Below are 20,427 nucleotides of genomic sequence, written 5' to 3'. Positions count from 1 at the left end.
CTACTTCCATTAAAAAGCAAGTAAGCAAGCAGACAAAACAAATAGAATTAGAATTATATTGTACATAATAAACAAATATATGTGGGCATCTTTCCATATCATTACTTACTTTAAAAAATTTTAAGGGTTGTGTAATATTTCATCTCACAGAAATGAGATATTGCATAATATGAAAAAAGTTTAAGGGTTACATAACATTTATTTCATATTGCATAACATTTCATCCAAATTATATTGTGCATAAATATGCAAATATATATGTACTGAAAATGGTTGGGAAGTACACCAAAATATTAAGAGGTTATTGCTGCATTAGCAAGTTATGAAATTACAGGTAATTTTATATTTTGTATATATTTTTGTTATATTTACTTAATTTCTATAATATTATTTATAATTTTTAAAAATAAGTTTATAAATTTAAAAACAAATATAGTTTTTGAAAAGCTAAAAATAAAGAAATAGCTGAGAAGAATAAGGAACTGAGATTCTGTTTCCTCAGAAACATTATAAATTCTTAGAAGGCCATATCACTTCTGTCAGGCCAGGGATTATACAATCAGACACCACCTACTTAAATACAATCAGTCAAGGAATCTAAAAGGTAGAAGGAACCTTCCGATTTCACCTGGTCAAGCCTCTTCCCTTCTGGCTGGCATCCACTGATCACACCAAGCCAGGTCTATTCTCCAAATAGTAGTTTTCTAGGGAACAGCATTGTGGTAGTGAAGAAAACACTTGAGTACAAACCTGGAAAATGGGGTCTGAGACCAATATAAACCACTAACTTGCTGTGAATTTGGATAATTCAGCTACCTCTCGGTTCTCTTCTCTAGACAATGGGAGGTGGACTGAGGATCTCTAAGTCTTCTCCATACACTAACATACTCTTATTACCAAAGATAGCTGAAACATATTGCAGAAGCCATATCATTTAAAACCCCAAACCTAAGGTGTTCTAACGTGATTCCAAGATGTATGCAAGTGAAGTTTCTGTTAGCTTTTTTCTACCTCCATTACAAAGCAAATAAACAAGCAAACAAAACAGACATTTGAGTCAAGACTTTGTCCTCCCTTAAATAGCAAAAATGCAAGAAAGGATGATGTCCTTCACTAAGTAGATTGAATTACTTTTCATTATTTTAAACACTAACAGTTTCAATGTTACTGCTATTCTCTCTTGTCCACTGTCCCTTTAATGACAACACTCCAAGGGTCAAGTTATGTCACAGACAAAAGGAAAATGTACAAATGCTTTTTGATGAACCTATGCCAGAGATCCACCAAGAGGCTTTTCCTCTTCCTGGATACAGTTAAACTATATTTTGCAGCTTCTTCCATCTGGGTAGTTCCTGGGGACTAGTTCTTGCCAATGGAATGTGAGGTGAAATATGTCACTTCCAGGCCATGGCAGTTAATAAGTGTGCTTTCTCTACATGCTTCTTCTCCCCTAGCACATCTTCCAGGTGAGTCTAGCATGACTGTGAGGCCACACATTGAAGGTGGACCCATAGCATGAAAAGAGCCTGGGTCCCAGAAGGACTATGTGGAATATCCCTTCCCCCAAAATCAATTTGAATTGTATTGTGATGTAAATGAGAAAGAAACCTCTGAAATAAGCCACTGGAACTTTGGGGAACATTTGTTACAGCAGCTAGTATTTGCCTTCCCTGACAAATACAGAACCCCTCTGTCATGTGAACACGTAAACCATACGTAGCATAGCCTTGTCAATACAGACCATATATCAGGTTGCCACGCAAATTATTTTTGTTGAGGTGAGGATGGAAGAGGTGAGATTTATTGCCCTTTAAAAAAAAACTGACAAGTTCGTAGCCATAAAATGTTCAACCATTCTTGTCCAACATACACCAACAAATGGCTAGATGCAAGAATAAGAATAGATTTTTGTAGGCCAAAGAACTACATCTCCAGGGTCAGTCTCATCCAAACCGTTTTTAACAAACCTTACTTTTGGCATGCCCAATATTCCTCCTCTGGGTCTCTTTTTCCCTATGTGTGTTTTTCTGAAAAACCCACTATGTAAAAAGGGCTGAGAAAATCCCTTATACTAAAGCACAAAAGACTAATGAGGGTAAATGGATATCCTCTCTTTATAGGCATTTACATTCTAACAGAGGAGAAAACCTTGGGAAACCAACTTCCAACAGTGGAATTAAAAGTACCCACAGCCTGCATGGAGGAGATATTTTGGGAGGCAAAGGAGTGTTTTTGATGACTCAGAAATCAAACACCACATAAGCAGCCACCTACTCTCCACCTCCTCATAAGGAGGTCCCTGAAATCATCTTTCAAACAGTTCTACTCTGAAGCAGAACTTACTGCCCAGGGCAAAACGGCCTTGTCATTTTTCCTTACTTGTATTCAGTTCAAAGCAACATTTATGTAGAACCCACTATGTACTCTTTGTGCTAATGCTATAGAGAAGAGATTAAACCGACAGTGTCTTTTTCTTCTTGTTCACTATTGTATCTCCAACACCTAGAATATGGAAGGTGCTCAATAGGGAGAAAATGAGGAAGAATCAAAAGCATAATAATAGTGAGAGATACAAGACATGATAACTGAAAATATATTTCTGCCTAATAATTGCAGAATTGGAGAGCTAAGAGGGAGCATAGAATTCACCTAGGCCAATTCCTCTGAGTTCAGCAATGTCCTCTAGACCACCTTTAAGAAATGGTCATCCAGCCTCTCCTAGACCACTCCCACTCCTACTATCTCTGAAGAGCAGACTTCTGTGGCAGTCATTTATAGAGATAAACTGCCATTGGGGGTCCCATCATCTTTCTTATCTCCCTCTTACTTCGTCCTTTCTCCATCCTTCCTCTGTGGCCACCACAGTCCATGCAATTACTAGCCAAAGGCCATGCTATCCTCTAGCCATACACTCAAAGTGTTGCAAGCATCCCACATTGTGGAGGCACAATTGTACGACTGTGCCTGCTCGGACTGGTCCTTCAGCCCAGAATGCTCAGCATTCCTGTTTTGCATACTAGTGAGTCTTCAGGTTTGTCACCAACTCCAACCAAGTACCAACTCCTCCATGTGTCCATAAGTATTCTATATTCGTTATCACTTGAACACATTGCCTTGCATTAATTTCCTGTACCTATTTCCCCAACTACATCAGGAACTATACCTCTCTGAAGGCAATAGCCACTTTTTATTCATTTTAGAAGCCCCATGTATTCAGCATGTGTTGTGTTAAATAAGGTCCCCACAAAAATCTATGTCCTTCCTAGAACCTCAGAATGTGACCTCATTTGGAAAAAGGATCATTGCAGGTATAGTTAGCTAAGATGAGGTCATACTGAAATAGGGTAGATCTTTAATCCAGTATTACTGGTGTCCTTATAAGAAGAGAAGAGATGGATACAGAGGGAAAATAGTATGTAACAGATGCAGATACAAGGACTGGAGTGATGCAGATACAGATTGGAGGGAGGTATCTTCAAGTTAAGGAATGCCAAAAATTGCCATCATTACTAGAGGCTAAGAGAAAGGCATGCAATAGATTCTCCCCATGGCTCTGCCAACACCTTGATTTTAGACTTCTAGCCTCCAGAACTGTAAGAGAATAAATTTATGCAGTAACATGCTACAGCAGCCCTAGGGAATGAATATACCCATACAAGGTCTAGAGCCCAGTGCCTTTGCAGAAAGGGTCTTCAATATTTTCTCAACTAAATTTAAGTTTGAATTATTATACAATTCTTTCTTGTTATAAAGAGCCCCTGAAACAATAAAAAACAAGCATTTTTTTCATTGTGTTGTTTATCTATGTGTACACTGATACTCTACTACACGGTTGTTGCATTAGTTCTCTTTTACTGCATTAGCAGCTGGAATTCTAGTTATTTAAAAGCATTTTAAGCTATTAATTTGAGATTTTTTTCTTTACTTGCCTGAGTTCAGTAGATGAGATAAATAAAAAAGAATACTCCAAATATTTTTATTTTATTTTAGTACACTAAAAACATGAGACTTCTTGCATCAGTAAACACACCTCACCCCTTGGCTGTCAGAGCTTCTGCACACTGTGGAACCAGGGACTGGCCTACACCTGGGACATATCACCACCAGCAACGCTGTCTCCATGACCAGTGGAGCCACTGTACATGATGTACACTTCCAGGGTTTCAGAACCAGCCTGTCAGGCAGCTCCAACCCCCAGAAAAGCCACATAACTGCCTCCACTAACAACTGTAGTCTAGGCCACCGAGGCACTCACAGATACCATTGATGTTGATTACAGCCAAAACATAAACAAAAACAACAAACAAACAAACAAAAAAACCTATTTGGAGACTACACTCCTGGACTCACCCAAATGAAAGCCAAAGTGCCCTACCCAACTGATGCTATAGGATATACTTACAGAAGAGTCCTTCCCTACAAAAGCCACTCCATAAAACTGGAAGAGGTAACAATTCTACCAGATGCACAGATATCAATGTAGGAACACAGGAAACACGAAAAAGAAAGAATGCATGACACCTCTAAAGGAACACAATAATTCTCCTGTAACAGACCCAAAAGAAAAGGAAATCTATAAAATGTCTAAAAAGGAATTCAGAATAATGCTCTTAAAGAAACTCAGTGAGGATCCACTGGGATTAAGAAGGCAGACAGGAGGCAGGACTAGCTTGCAGCTCCCACTTGGATGGACAGAGCAGTGTGTGGAGACTCACACTGTGAACTTTTGCTCCAAGAACTACTGCAGGAATATACCAGCAAAGCCAAAAAATCCACAGACCCTCTGACGGAACTTGATCACTGTTACAGGTTCCTTGATATGCCAAAAACCTGTGAGTCAGCTTGCTTTCTCAGTAGGGAGGCTCACGGCCTCAGGCAGGTTCTTAGCCCTGGTTACCTGCTTCCCAGAAATAGACTCGGTGCTGTTAGGGGGGACATGGTGAGAGTGAGACCAGCCTTTAGGACTGAGGGCTGTATGGGAACAGGGTGAAGCCTGTGACTGCCAGCTTTCCCCTACTTCCCTGGTGACCTGTATGACTCTGCACAGACAGCCATCATCCCCCTGGGAATATAACTCCACTGGACTGGGAACCACACTCCCAACCCCCACAGCAACTGCAGCAAGCCTCACACAAGGAGATACTGAATTCAGACATGCCTATCCCTGCCCCCAGCTGGTGGTCTTTCTTTACCCGCCCTGGTAGCCAAAGACAAAGGTCATAATCTCTTGGGAGCCCTATGGTACTGCCCACTACCTGAGAAACCTGAATACTTAACCAGGTGTCCCTGGGCAAGTTTTTATCCTCCCTAAAGGACCGCAGCTGATGTAGTCTTGAAAGTGCCATCTCCTGGCTGGTGGCCAACCAACACAAAAAATAGCACACTCAACAAAAACACAACCTCCACACCTGTAATCCCAGCACTTTGGGAGACTGAGGTGGGTGAATCACCTGAGGTCAGGAGTTTGAGACCAGCCTGGCAAACACGGTGAAACCCCCATCTATACTGAAAACACAAAAAATTAGCCAGGCATGGTGGCAGGTGCCTGTAATGCCAGCTACTCAGGAGGCTGAGGCAGGCGAATCGCTTGAACCCAGGAGGTGGAGGTTGCAGTGGTTGCAGTGAGCCGAGATTGCACCATTGCACTCCAGCCTGGACAACAAGAGCAAAACTACATCTCAAAAAATGCACGCACACACGCACGCACGCACACACACACACGCACACACACACAACTAAGAATCCTCAGAGTCCACTTCAATCCTCTGCTACCTCCACTGGAGCAGGCGCTGGTATCCATGGCTATAAGACCTCAAGATGGATCACATCACAGGACTCTTTGCCAACACTCCCCAGTATGATCTCAGAGCCCAGTAGCTCCACTGGGTGACCAGACCCAGAAGAGCAAAAACAATCCCTGCAGTTTCGCTCTTAGGAAGCCCCATTCCTAGGGAAAGTGGGAGAACACTGTATCAAGGGAGCACTCTATGGGACAAAAGAATCTGAACAGCAGCCCTTGAATCCCAGAACTTCCCCCTCGACATAGTAAATCCAAATAAGAAGGAACCAGCAAAACAATTCTGGTAATATGACAAAACAAGCTTCTGTGACACCCCAAAAGATCATACCAGCTCACCAGCAATGGATCCAAACCAAGACAAAACTTCTGAATTGCCAGAAAAAGAATTCAGGAGGTCGATTATTAAGCTAATCAAGAAGGCACCAGAGAAAGGTGAAGTCCAACTTAAAGAAATCAAAAACATAATACAGGATATGAAACGAGAATCCTTCAGTGAAATAGACAACATAAATTAAAAAACAATCACAACTTCTGGAAATGAAAGAAACACTTAGAGAAATGCAAAATGCACTGCAAAGTCTCAGGATAGAATTGAACAAGCAGGAGAAAGAACTTCAGAGCCTGAAGACAAGGCTTTCAAATTAGCCCAATCCAACAAAGAAAAAGAAAAAAGAATTTTAAGAAATGAACAAAGCCTCCAAGAAATTTGGGACTATGTTAAACATCCAAACCTAAGAATAATTGGTATTCCTGAGGAAGAAGAGAAATCTAGAAGTTTGGAAACCATATTTGAGGGAATAATCAAGAAAAACTTCCCCAGCCTTGCTAGAGATCTAGACATCCAAATAATAGAAGCTCAAAGAACACCAAGAGGAGTCACTGGAAAAAGGTCATTGCCTAGGCACACAGTCATCAGGTTATCTAAAGCCAAGACAAAGGAAAGAATCTTAAGACCTGTGAGGCAAAAGCATCAGGTAACCTATAAAGGAAAACCTATCAGCTTAACAGCGGATTTCTCACCAGAAACCCTACAAACTTGAATGAACTGGGATCCTATTTTTAGCCTCCTTAAACATATCAGCCAAAAATTTTGTATCCAGCAAAACTAAGCTTCATAAATGAAGGTAAGATGCAATCTTTTCCAGATAAACAAATGCTGAGAGAATTCACCATTAACAAGTCATCACTACAAGAACTGCTAAAAGGAGCTCTAAATCTTGAAACAAATCCTTGAAATACACCAAAATAGAACCTCCTTAAAGCACAAATCTCACAGGACCTATATAACAATAACACAATGGGAAAAAAAAGATATTCAGGCAACAAATATATGATGAATAGAATAATATCTCAAATCTCACTCAGTACTAACATTGAATGTAAATGACCTAAAGGCTCCACTTAAAAGATACAGAATGGCAGAATGGATAAGAATTCACCAACCAAATTTCTGATGTCTTCAGGAGACTCACCCAACACATAGGGACTCACATAAATTTAAGGTAAAGAGGTGGAAAAAGATATTCTATGCAAATGGTCAACAAAAGTGAGCAGGAGTGGCTATTCTTATATCAGACAAAACAAACTTTAAAACAATAGCAGTTAAAAAAAGACAAAAGGGGCACCATATAATGATAAAAGGCCTTGTCCAACAGGAAAATATGACAATTCTAAATATATATGCACCTAACACTGAAGCTCCCAAATTTATAAAACAATTAGTACTAGACCTAAGAAATGAGATAGATGGCAACACAATAATAGTGGGGGACTTTAATACTCCACTGACAATACTAGATAGGTCATCAAGACAGAAAGTCAACCCTACCACAAATAAACTTAACAGATATTTACACAACATTCTAACCAACAACTGCAGAATACACATTCAGCACATGGAACATTCTCCAAGACAGACCATATGATAGGACACAAAACAAGTCTCAGTAAATTTAAGACAATCTAAATTATATCAAGTACTCCCTCAAACCACAGTGGAATAAAATTGGAAATGAACTCCAAAAGGAACCCTCAAAACCATGCAAATACATGGAAATTAAATAACCTGCTCCTGAATGATCACTGGGTCAAAAATGAAATCCAGAAGAAAATTTAAAAATTCTTTGAACTGAACAATAATAGTGAAACAACCTATCAAAACCTCTGGGATATAGCAAGAGCAGTGTTAAGATGAAAGTTCATAGCCGTAAGTGTCTACATCAAAAAGTCTGAAAGAGCACAAATAGACAACCTAAGGTCACACCTTACAGAACCGCACAAACAAGAACAATCCAAACCCAAACCCAAACCCAGCAGAAGAAAAGAAACAACAAAGATAGAGCAGAACTAAATGAAACAAACAAAAAGGACGAAACAAAAAGATGGTTCTTTGAAAAGATAAAATTGATGGACCATTAGCAAGATTAACCAAAAAAGAAAAGACCCAAATAAGCTCAATTACAAACGAAACGGGAGATAGTACAACTAATACCACAGAAATACAAAAGATTATTCAAGGCTACTGTGAAAACCTTTATGCACATAAACTAGAAAACCTAGAGGAGATGAATAAATTCCTGGAAAAATACAATCTTCCTAGATTTAACCAGGAAGATACAGAATCTCAGAACAGACCAATAACAAGTAGCGAGATTGAAATAATTTAAAAATTTCTGCCAAGAAAAAGTCAAGGGCCAGATGGATTCACAGCTGAATTCTATCAGATATTCTGAGAATTTATATCAATCTACTGACACTATTCCAAAAGATAGAGAAAGAGGGAATCCTCCGTAAATCATTCTGTGAAGCCAGTATAACCCTACTACCAAAATCAGGGAAGGACATGACCAAAAAAGAAAACTACAGGCCAATATCCCTGATGAACACAGATTAAAAAATCCTCAACAAAATACTAATGAACAGAATCCAACATCATATTAAAAAGATAATCCACCATGATCAAGTGGGTTTCATACCAGGGATGTAGAGATGGTTTAACATACACAAGTCAATAAATGTGATACACCACATAAACAGAAATAAAAACAAAAATCACACGATCATCTCAATAGATGCAGAAAAAGCATTTGACAAAATTCAGCATCTCTTTATGATTAAAACTCTCAGCAAAATCTGCATAGAAGGAACATACCTTAAGGTAATAAAAGCCATGTATGACAAACCACAGCCAACATCATACAGAACAGGGAAAAGAAAGCATTCCCCCATGAGAACTGGAACAACACAAGGATGCCCACTTTCACCACTTCTATTCAACATAGTACTGATAGACTTAGCCAGAGCAATCAGACAAGAGAGAAATCAAGGGCATCCAAATCAATAAAGAGGGACTCAAACTGTCACTGTTTGCTGATGATATAATCATATACCTAGAAAACCCTAAAAAGACTCATCCAAAAAGCTCCTAGAACTGATAAAAGCATTCAGCAAATTTTCCAGATACAAAATTAATGTATGCAAATCAGTAGCTCTTTTATTCACCAACAGCAATCAAGCTGAGAATTAAATCAAGAACTGAATCCCTTTCACAATAACCGCAAAAAAAAAAAGTAAAATACATAGGAATATACTTAACCAAGGAGGTGAAAGACCTCTACAAGGAAAACTACAAAACACTGCTGAAAGAAATCATAGACGACACAGACAAATGGAAACATATCCCATGCTCATGGATGGGTAGAATCAATATCATGAAAATGACCATACTGTCAAAAGCAATCTACAAATTCAATGCAATTCCCATCAAAATATCACCATCATTCTTCACAGAACTAGAAAAAAAAATCCTAAAATTCTTATGGAATCAAAAGAGAGCCCATATAGCCAAAGCAAGACTAAGCAAAAAGAAAAAATCTGGAGGCATCAGATTACCTAACTGCAAACTACATTATAAGGCCATAGTCACCAAAATAGCATGGTACTGGTATAAAAATAAGCACATAGACCAATGGAATAGAATAAGGAACTCAGAAGTAAACCCAAATACTTACAGACAACCAATATTTGACAAAGCAAACAAAAAATAAAGTGGGGAAAAGACACCTTATTCAACAAATGGTGCTGGGATGATTGGCAAGCCACATGTAGAAGAATAAAACTGAATCCTCATCTCTCACCTTATACAAAAATCAACTCAAGATGGATCAAAGACTTAAATCTAAGACCCGAAACCATAACGAGTCTAGAAGATAACATTGGAAAAACATTTCTAGACATTGACTTAGGCAAAGACTTCATGACCAAGAACCCAAAAGCAAATGCAACAAAAACAAAGATAAATAGGTAGGACTTAATTAAACTAAAAAGCTTCTGCACAGCAAAATAAATAAGCAGCAGAGTTAACAGACAATCCACAGAGTGGGAGAAAATCTTCACAATCTATACATCTGACAAAGGACTAATATCCAGAATCTACAAAGTACTCAAACAAATCAGCAAGAAAAAAACAATCTCATCAAAAAGTGGGCTAAGGACATAAATAGACAATTCTCAAAAGAAGATATACAAATGGCCAGCAAGCATATGGAAAAATGCTAAACATTACTAATTACAGGGAAACCACAATGCGTACTTCACTCCTACAGAATGGCCATAATAAAAAAATCAAAAATAACAGACATTGGCAAGGATACAGTGAAAAGGGAACACTTTCACATTGTTGGTGAGACTGTAAGCTAGTACAACCACTATGGAAAACAGTGTGGAGATTCCTTAAAGAACTGAAAGTAGATCTACCATTTGATCTAACAATCCCACTACTAGGTATCTACCCAGAGGAAAAGAAGTCATTATACGAAAAAGATACTTGCACACACGTTTATTGCAGCACAGTTTGCAATCGCAAAAATATGGAACCAGCCCAAATGCATGTCAATCAACAAGTGGATAAAGTGTGCTGAATATATATACCATGGAATACTACTCAGCTATAAAAAAGAATAAAATAATGGCATTCACAGCAACCTGGATGGAATTAGAGACTATTATTCTAAATGAAGTAACTCAAGAATGGAAAAACAAACATTGTATGTTCTCGCTCATATGTGGGAGCTAAGCTATGAGGATGCAAAGGCATAAGAATGATACATTGGACTTTAGAGACTCAGGGGAAAGGGTGAGAGTAGTAAGGGATAAAAGACTAGACACTGGATACAGTGTACACTGCTCTGGTGATGGGTGCACCAAAATCTCAGAAATCACCACTAAAGAACTGTTCATGTAACCAAACACAAACTGTTCCCCAGAAACCTAATAAAATTTTTAAAAATTAAAACAAAATAAACTCAGTGAGATATAAAAGAATACAGATAGATAATTCAGCAAAACTAAGAAAAACAACTCATGATCTAAATGAGAAATTCAACAAAGAGATAGATACCATAAAAGAGAACAAAACAGAAATCTTGGAGGTAAACTCAGTGAACGAAATAAAAAATACAATCCAGAGTGTCAACAACAGACCTAGTTCAAGCAGAAGAAACAATTTCTGAACTTGAGACAAGCCTCTTGAAGTAATCCAGAGGACAAACAAATAAAAAGTAATGAAGAAAGTCTATGGGACACCATTAAGTTAATAAATTTTTACATTATGTAAATTCAAGAAGGTGAAAAGATACTTAAGAAAGCCTACTTAATGAAATAATAGTTGGAAACTTCCCATATCTTAGGAGAGATATGGACATCCACCCACATCCAGGAAGTTCGACAGTCCCCAAATAGTTTCAACCCAATAAGGGTTATCTGTGAGGCACATTATAGTCAAACTGTTAGAAGTCAAAGATAGAATTCTAAAAACAGCAAGAGAAAAAGCTTCAAGTCACATATCAGGGAATCACCATTTCTTATGAGAAATGCTTAAGAGAGTCCAACATCTAGAAAAGAAAGGATGATAACTACTATGATAAAAACATATGAAAGTATAAAACTTACTGGCTGAGGAGATATGCAAATGAGAATGAAAAAGAAATTAAACCTTGTCACTACAGAAAACCACCAAACCACAAAGATAAACAGTAACAGAGAAAATGAGGAATATCTAAATCACCAAAACAACAAAAATAACAGAAGTACTAACCTATCAATAATAACCTTGAATGTGAACGTATTATATTACCCAATTAAAAGATATACACTGCATGAATGAATAAAAAACCAAGACTCAACCACAGGCTACCTAAAAGAAACCCACTTCACCTGTAAAAATACACAGAGACTGAAAAAGAAAGGATGGAAAAAAAAATACTCCATGCAAACAGAAATCAAAACCAAGCAGGAGTAGCACACTTATGTAAGAAAAAATAAACTCTAAGCCAAAAACTGTAAAAAGAGACAAAGAAGTTCCTTATATAATGATCAAAGAATTAATTTAGCAAGACAATATAATAACTGTAAATATATAGGCACCCAACACTGGAGCTCTCATAGATATAAAGCACATATTACTAGATCTAAAAGAAAAGATAGACCCCAATAAAATACAAGTTGGTGACTTCAACATCCCACTCTCAGCATTAGATAGATCATTTAGACAGAAAATCAACAAACAAACATCAGATTTAAACTGTACTACAGACCAAACAGACCTCATAGACATTTACCCACATTTCATCGAACAGTTGCAGAATACGTATTTCTCTTATTAGCAAAAGGAACGTTCTCCAGGATAGATCATATGTTAGGCCACAGAATAAGTCATGAGAAGTTTTTAAAAATTAAATCATATCAAGTATCTTTTCATACCACAACTGAATAAAACTAGAAATCAATAAATACAGCAACTTTGAAAACTATACAAATACATAGAAATTAAACAACATGCTCCTAAATGACCAATGGATCTCTAAAGAAATTAAGAAGGAAATTTAAAATTTTCTTAAAATAAGTGAAAACAGAAACACAACATACCAAAAACAATGGGATACAGCAAAGGTAATACTAAGCAGGAAGGTTATAGCAATAAACAGCTACATCAAAAAAGCAGAAAGACATTGAATAAGCAGCCTCACAGTGAACTCAAGGAAGTAGAAAAGCAAGAACAAACCAAACAAAATTAGTAGAAGGAAAGAAGCAACAAGAATCAGAACAAAAATAAATGAAATAGAGACTTAAAAACATACAAAAAAAATAAAATGAAAAGTTGTTTTTTAAAAAAGGTAAGCAAAATCAACAAACCATTAGCTAAACCAACTAAGAAAAAAAGAGGTAAGACCCAAATAAATAAAATCAGAAATGAAAAAGGTGACATTACAATGGATAACACAGAAATAGAAAGGATCATTAGAGACTATTAGAAACAGGAACCATCACACTGACTTCAAAATTTACTACAAAGCTATAGTAACCAAAACAGCACAGTACTGGCATTAAAACAGACACATAGACCAATGGATAGAAAAAAGAACCCAGAAATAAACCCATGTATTTACATCCAACTTATTTTCAAAAAAGGTCCCAAGGACATACATTGGGGAAAGGACAGTCTCTTCAATAAATGATGCTGGGGAAACTGGATATCCATATACGGAAAGATGAAACTAGATTCCTATCTCTCACCACATGCAAAAACCAACTCGAAATGGATTAAACACTTACATGTAAGACTAGAAATTATGAAACTACTGTAAGAAAACGTATGGAAAATGTTTCAGGACATTAGTCTGGGAAAAGATTTTATAGGTAACCCCTCAAAAGTAAAGGTAGCAAAGCCAGAAGAGACAAATGGGATTATATAAAACTACAAAGCTTCTGTAAAGCAAAGGAAACAATCCACAGAGTGAAGAGACAACCTAAAGAATGGATTTGTAAACTCTTCATCCAACAAGGATGAATATCCTTAAATAACATCTAGAATATACAAGGAACTCAAAAGCAAAACATTTAAAATAATCTGATTAAGAATTGGCAGATGGGCTGGGCGTGGTGGCTCACGCCTGTAATCCCAGCACTTTGGGAGGCCAAGGTGGACAGATCATGAGGTCAGGAGTTCCAGACTAGCCTGGCCAATATGGTACCAAAAATACAAAAATTAGCTGGGCAGGGTGGCTCGCGCCTGTAGTCCCAGCTACTCGGGAGGCTGAGGCAGAAGAATCGCTTGAACCCAGGAGGTGGACGTTGCAGTGAGCCGAGATGGTGACACTGCACTCCAGCCTGGGTAACAGAGCAAGACTCTGTCTCAAAAAAAAAAAAAAGAATTGGCAGATGATCTAAAAAGTATATGAAAAAATGCTCAACATCATTAATCATTAGGGAAATGTAAATCAAAACCACAATGAGATACCATCTCATTCCAGTTAGAATGGCTACTATCAAAAAGATAAAAAGTAACAATTGCTAGTGAGGATGAGATGAAAAAGGAACTCTTGTACACTACTGGTAGCAATATAAATGGGTTCAGTCACTATAGACAACAGTAAGGAAGTTCTTCAGAAAACTAAAAATAGAACCATCATATGATCCAGATATCCCAATGCTGGGTTATGCCCAAAGGAAAGGGAATCAGTATGTCAAAGAGATAGCTGCACTCATGTTTACTATAGCACTGTTCACAATAGCTAAGATATGGAATTTACCTTAGTGTCATCAACAGATAAATGGACAAAGAAAATGTCACACACACACAAACACTATTCAGCCATAAAAAAATAAAATCCTGTCATTTGCAGGATGACAAATGGATGAGCCTGGAACACATTATGTTAAATGAAATGAACCAGGCACAAAAAGATAAATATTACATGCTCACACTTATATACGGAAGGTAAAAAGGTTTTCTCATAGAGGTAGAGAGCAAAAACAATGGTTACCAGAGACTGAAAAGGGGAGAGAGAATAGGGAGAGTTCAGTTATTGGATACAAAATTACAACTTGAGAGGAGCAATACATTCTAGTATCCTATAGCACTACAGGGTGACTACAGTTAATAACTTATTATACGTTTTTAAATAGCTAAAAGAGTTCCTAGCACAAAGAAGTGATAAATGCTTGAGGTGATTGATATGCTAAATACACTGATTTGACCAGTATACATTGTATACATGTATTGAAAATGACACTGTACCCCATAAAAATGAACTGTTATGTGCCAATTAAAAATAATTTTAAAAGAAAACCTACCTCACATTTCAAATAATTCCATAGAGTTCTTTAACACAAACTTGCAATTACGAACAATCAAGAATTTCAAGTTGGATCAACATGGATGAAGAGACAGTGAGAACCTATTTTAGTGAGCTTTATCCCTGAAGGCCAACATCTATGACTGGAGAGAATGCGTTGGTAAATCTCAGTAACCTCTGTTGTAGTTATACTGATGCAATTCAAATTGAAATGGAAATTTAGCAATTATTAGATTCATCTGTGTGCAAGCTAGCAAATTTTAGCCATTCACTTGGCCTAAATAAAGCATTCCCTTAAACTGGGCTTTACATTGTCTTCTCATCTAACCAGGTTCACCAATTCTCTGCTCGATTTTATTTTTTCTGTCATAGACAGGGAAATAACAGTCACAGACTGATGACAATGTGTTGCTGAAAAGAACCACTTAGTCTTTCAGGTTGATAGATAGTTCTGACAGGCTTCCAGGTCCGTATGGAGACACAATCACATCCATAGCAAATTCTGCAGGAAAATTTTTTTTAAAGTTTCCTGATAGCTTTCAACCCCATATTACTCATCACTACTCTTTCCCTGCATCCTCCTCCAGCTAAAGACCTCCTTTTCAATGCTTCCCTCTGAGACCTCTGGAACCCATCTTCATGTGTAGAGAAATTCCCAACCTCAGCATCTTCATAGGTTGTTCTTACCACCTTCTTGCTTTAGTTGAAACCTGGCTTTCCCCCAGCACCCTGCTTTTTTTCCCTCTTCTCCCTTACATCCTGGAGTTAATAGTAGAGAGTTTTCAAGCTCTACACTTGCATCTTCCAAACAAGTGCTATTTGGCACTCAAAAACCAAAATTCTCCTCTCCCTTAACATTCATGCCATCAAGCAATACCACATCCTCATTACTGCTATCTAATTATGAATGGGTGACATCTGTTTAATGCTTACAAATGTGCCAGAAATTAGACTTAGTATTTTCATTAATTATCTTGCATACCAATTTCTTGGTCCCTCCCTTATAGCCCCTGAATCTTTTCTCCTGGCTCCCCAATCTCCTGCTGTCAGCACAGGAAACTTTAATGTCCATGAGGAAAAATCATTCAACACTCTATTCTTTGACCTCCTCATTGCCAATGATCTTTACCTTTACTCCACATCATCACTGGAAACCACACCAGCTCTGAAATATTTACACATGAGCATTCTACACGATGAGTGCAACTTTCCATGCCTCCCACTCTTTTCCACTTATCGCCATCCTACCTAATTTTTGGCTTCTCTTTGATATCTCTATTCCTCATCTCTTTTTATTTTTCCAGCTATCAACTCTGCAGATTCCACTTCCTTTTGTATCACACTAGACTCTGTTAGTTACATCACTTCGAGTACTCTCTTCCCACCGCTCTAACAACCTTGCTCCTTGCCCTCCTGCCACATTTGCCCTGCCAAACTTCCTAACATTCCTTTCTAAAACTACAATCAACACACAACGGCTCAATTTCTCATTTACCACTTATTTCTCCATCCATCACAATCAGACGTTCACTCTTACCGCTTCTCAGAATCTACCTTCCCAAGGGTCACCAATGACTTTCTAATTTTGTACGTTCAGCACTTGACACTTGTAATGAACATTTGACATTCTGTATGGCCACACAGTATCTCAACTGTCTTCCTGTGTTTGAGGAATCATCACCTTACAAGGTGTATCCTGTCTCCTACCACACAAGCTGAGCATGCCAGAATACCTGCTTTTCCATGTAACTACAGTATGAGCACATGATCTAGAATTGGCCCATCAGAGGTACCCACTCCAGTAACTGAATAGTACCTAATGGAGGAACTACACAAGACCCTTTTGGTTAGAGCATGGCAGTATTGCTAGTTCCCAGAGGCAGTGGATCGTGTTCTGGAAGTGGTATTCAGTGTCCCCTGATGGTTTTATCAGCTGTGTATATTACAGGTCCATGTCCAGTAGCAGCAGCAGTGGTATATTCCTGTTCTCATTCTACAACATGATTTGGGGCATTGTTCCTGGCCACGTAGCCTCCAAATGTTTTCCTGATCTTTCCAAAAGCTCTGTGAGTTCCTAACATCCTTTTAATAACCTTTTTCCCTCCTTATATTAACCAGATTTGAACACTGACTACTACAACAATTGAGAAAAGACTATCCTCCCTTGGTTCCCAAAGCACCTCTCTTTATGTGAAATTGTTCCCTAAGGCTTTTTCTAGACCTCCTTCTCTTCTCAATATAGCCCCTTTCCCTGGGCAGCTGCATCCATTAACGTGGCTTTAACCACCATCTATTCACTAATGACCTGCAAATCTACCTTTTCAATCCAGGCATTCCTCCCGACCTCAAGACCTCTATGGGAATGTCCCTGGAATGACCCTTCAGCATGTCACTGGAATGTCTATGGTTTTGGCATGTCTAACCCTCATTCTATCTCCTATCTCTAACTTGGAGAATGTGCTCTGGGTCTATAATCTCTCAAGTACAAAACCAGGTATCATCATCTTAGTTGGTCATGCAAGCATTTCTTCACTGAATGTCCTTTTAAGAAGGGCAATGTTAAGCATATTGGTATTCCAATAGGTAATTTTGCTGCCATTTGGATAAAAATAGGAAATAAATTATTTTCTTATCTATACATAAAATCACTCTAGAAATACATGTTAAATACTAGAAATATCGATTGTCCCCAAGAAGGAAGACTTTCTTACTGTATTTGCTCTTTTGAACATTGTACCATGTGAATTTACTTATTCAGTTTTTAAATTAAGTTATAAAAATAATTAAAGTTTAGAAATACAACACAACCCCACTTAAACTAGGCAATATCTCCCTCTGTCTTCTAGATAAAATTTATTTAGTTTAGCAAATGAGACCCTTCATAATTTAATCCTTGGCAGCCTCATCTCTCACTCTTTCTCTCCCAGGAACCTCTCTTTAGTCATATCAGATTATTTGTGGTTCCACAATCACACTGTGCCTTCACTCACACTGTTTCTTCTGTCTCAAACGCTGTCACACTGGTTGTCTGCCTGGAAAACTCCTACCCATCCTCAGGTACACTTCTCAATATCCCAGTGGGAAGATGAGTCACAACATCTTTATTATTAAAAAATTATCACTGTATAAAGTATGCAAGTAGTTTATCTTTTAAAATAAATATTAGTGTGGATTTGACCTTATCTCAAGAATAGTATCACTCTCTGACTTGAATTCTAATTGGCTTTCTTGACTGTAAGAAAGGAGTACGAATATGGCAGTGTCTTAGAAACTGTGAATCAGGTATCAATCATAGGAACGTAACTTTCCATGTGGTCTTTATGGACAAAAAAATGAGAACTGCTAGTCTAAGACGCAACACAAACAGTTTCCTCTCTGTGAAGCCCCCTAATCCCCATAGGCAGAGCTGTACATGCCCTCCTCTAGGCTCCCATGAATGGTTCTTCATTCATTCTTTAAACAAATAATTTCTGCACACCTAGTACAAGCCACACACGGTTTCAAGCACTAATAAACCGGTCTTGGTGACAAGACCAAAATCCATGCCCTTCTGGAACTTTCATTTGACTGCAGGGGGAGACAGAGAATAGATAAGAAAAGTAATGTTTTGTTATATGACAATAAGATGAAAAATTAGGCAGGAAATGAAAATATAGGGTGCCAAAAAGAGGGATGATGGTCATTGTTAAATAGGGTTGTGAAGGAAAACTCTTCACTGAGATGTTAGCATTAAAGGCCCAACAGAGAGGAGAGTGGAAGCTACAAAAGAATCTAAGTGAAGCATGTTCCAGACAGAAGGATCAGCAAGTGCAAGATGTCCTGAGGCCGGATTGGCATTTGTCACAATGTCTTTCTATTAGGCTGACAGGCTTTTGAGGTCAGGAAACACATCTTTGGCGAGAATAATCAATATTTATTGAGTGGTTTCTGACTACCAGGCACAGAAGGCATTTTACATGCATTAACTCACTTAATCATCATGACCTTTTGAGGTAAGGATATTATATACCCAACTTACAGTTGAAGAAACAGATACACAGCATCATTTGTGCAATATAGCACAGGTAGAAAGCAGCACAGCTGGAATTTGAACTTAGATCAACTGACCACCAAGTATACGTTCTTAACCCTTTGCCCTATAGATTCCACCTTTAAATTCTCATCTTTAGAATTGTAGCTCACTGTGGATGCCCAATAAATGTTTGTTGAATGGAAACTTAAACTGTGACTTATAAGAAGTTTTGATGATGGAAAATTAGTGGTCTGTTATAAGGATTTACTGTGTTATTAACAGAGATAGTCTTGTTGGTTGTCTTTATAAAACAGAGATGACTTCAAGAATAAATATTCCATGATGATCCCATTACTCTGAGAACTGCAAAGCCATTACAACTGTACCATGGAATAAACTGGCTTACCAGATTTTATTGGAAGTTACTCAATGAAGCTTAAATATAATTTTCTTCCCTTCCATTGCTTCAACATTTTACTTTAGGCTGGTTTAATTCAATTTGGTAATCATTTCCTGAAAACCTAGGACAGAAAGACACAGCCAAGAGCTACCAGTAATACAAAACCTAGGAAGATACAATTTCCTGCCCTCATGTTGCCTACAATCAGCCACAGAGAAAACACAGCCTGTAAGCTGCAATGCAGCAGCAAGCACAAGTTAGCTGCCATCATTAAGACTGAATTAGCACAAGACCTGTGGGTATGCATCAAGATTTTCTTCTATTTATTTAACAGGTCCATTGCCATATTCAGGGGAAGGATGTGGTTACTGAGTGTAAAGAGAGCTTTTAACTAAAAATGGGATAGCTTGCAACCTTCCATTTGTTTAACCCAATAATGTGTCCAAAAGGCACATCTGCAGTCTCCATAGAAAACAATCATTGAAGGAAGTTTACAAATGTTGCTTAATACCATCCACTTCCTTTCTGTTTACAATTCAAACCATGAAATAAGCTGTGTATTCAGTTGTGATAATGTAGGGCTCTCTTTCCTTCTAGAGGCCTGAAAACTGAAATATTTTTCATTGGCCAAATAAAATCCAAAGGATACAGAAAAGAGAATCTGGTTTTATCAAACCACATCTCCATCTTCTCAGAACACAAATTTGAGGTTTTCTTCTCCCAAGGAAATGAAATTAATCCAAGTAGCCTAGAATCTATTTCTCTCATATTGAAGGAAGCAATACAATCCTGTTGTATCCTGACACTGATGCAGTTAGCCATGCCCTTAATTTACTTTAGGCTAATTTGATTTAAATTCTCCAAGATGACAGTATGTCAGGGTCTGGCGGGGATGAAAACCCCAATGACTTTCATGGGGGTTGCATCTATAGGCATGTTTGCCCCTGGGCCCGAGTATAGTACTGGTCCACTTATCAGTCCCCTGGGCAGAGCTCTGGATACAGAACAGCACCAACATTAGGAAAGCATCACCTTGACTAGGAAGATTTGAAGAAGCAAGGAAGCGGGTGGGTCTCCTGAC

At 37.9% G+C, this 20,427-nt stretch overlaps 2 protein-coding genes across 3 annotated transcripts in view; both read right to left on the bottom strand.

Moving 5' to 3' along the window:
- The window catches only part of LOC126948846 (cuticle collagen 2-like), a 940,772-nt gene that overhangs the window by 703,292 nt on the left and 217,053 nt on the right, over nucleotides 1-20,427 (bottom strand). The window lies entirely within an intron of this gene.
- Nucleotides 1-20,427, bottom strand: part of KCNH1 (potassium voltage-gated channel subfamily H member 1) — a 452,445-nt gene that overhangs the window by 254,376 nt on the left and 177,642 nt on the right. The gene's annotated exons all lie outside the window — the stretch shown is intronic.

Source organism: Macaca thibetana, chromosome 1, assembly GCF_024542745.1.
Source record: "Macaca thibetana thibetana isolate TM-01 chromosome 1, ASM2454274v1, whole genome shotgun sequence".
In the NCBI taxonomy this organism is placed as follows: Eukaryota; Metazoa; Chordata; class Mammalia; order Primates; family Cercopithecidae; genus Macaca; species Macaca thibetana.
Note: the sequence above shows the minus strand (reverse complement) of the source record. Positions and strands in the feature narration are given on the sequence as shown.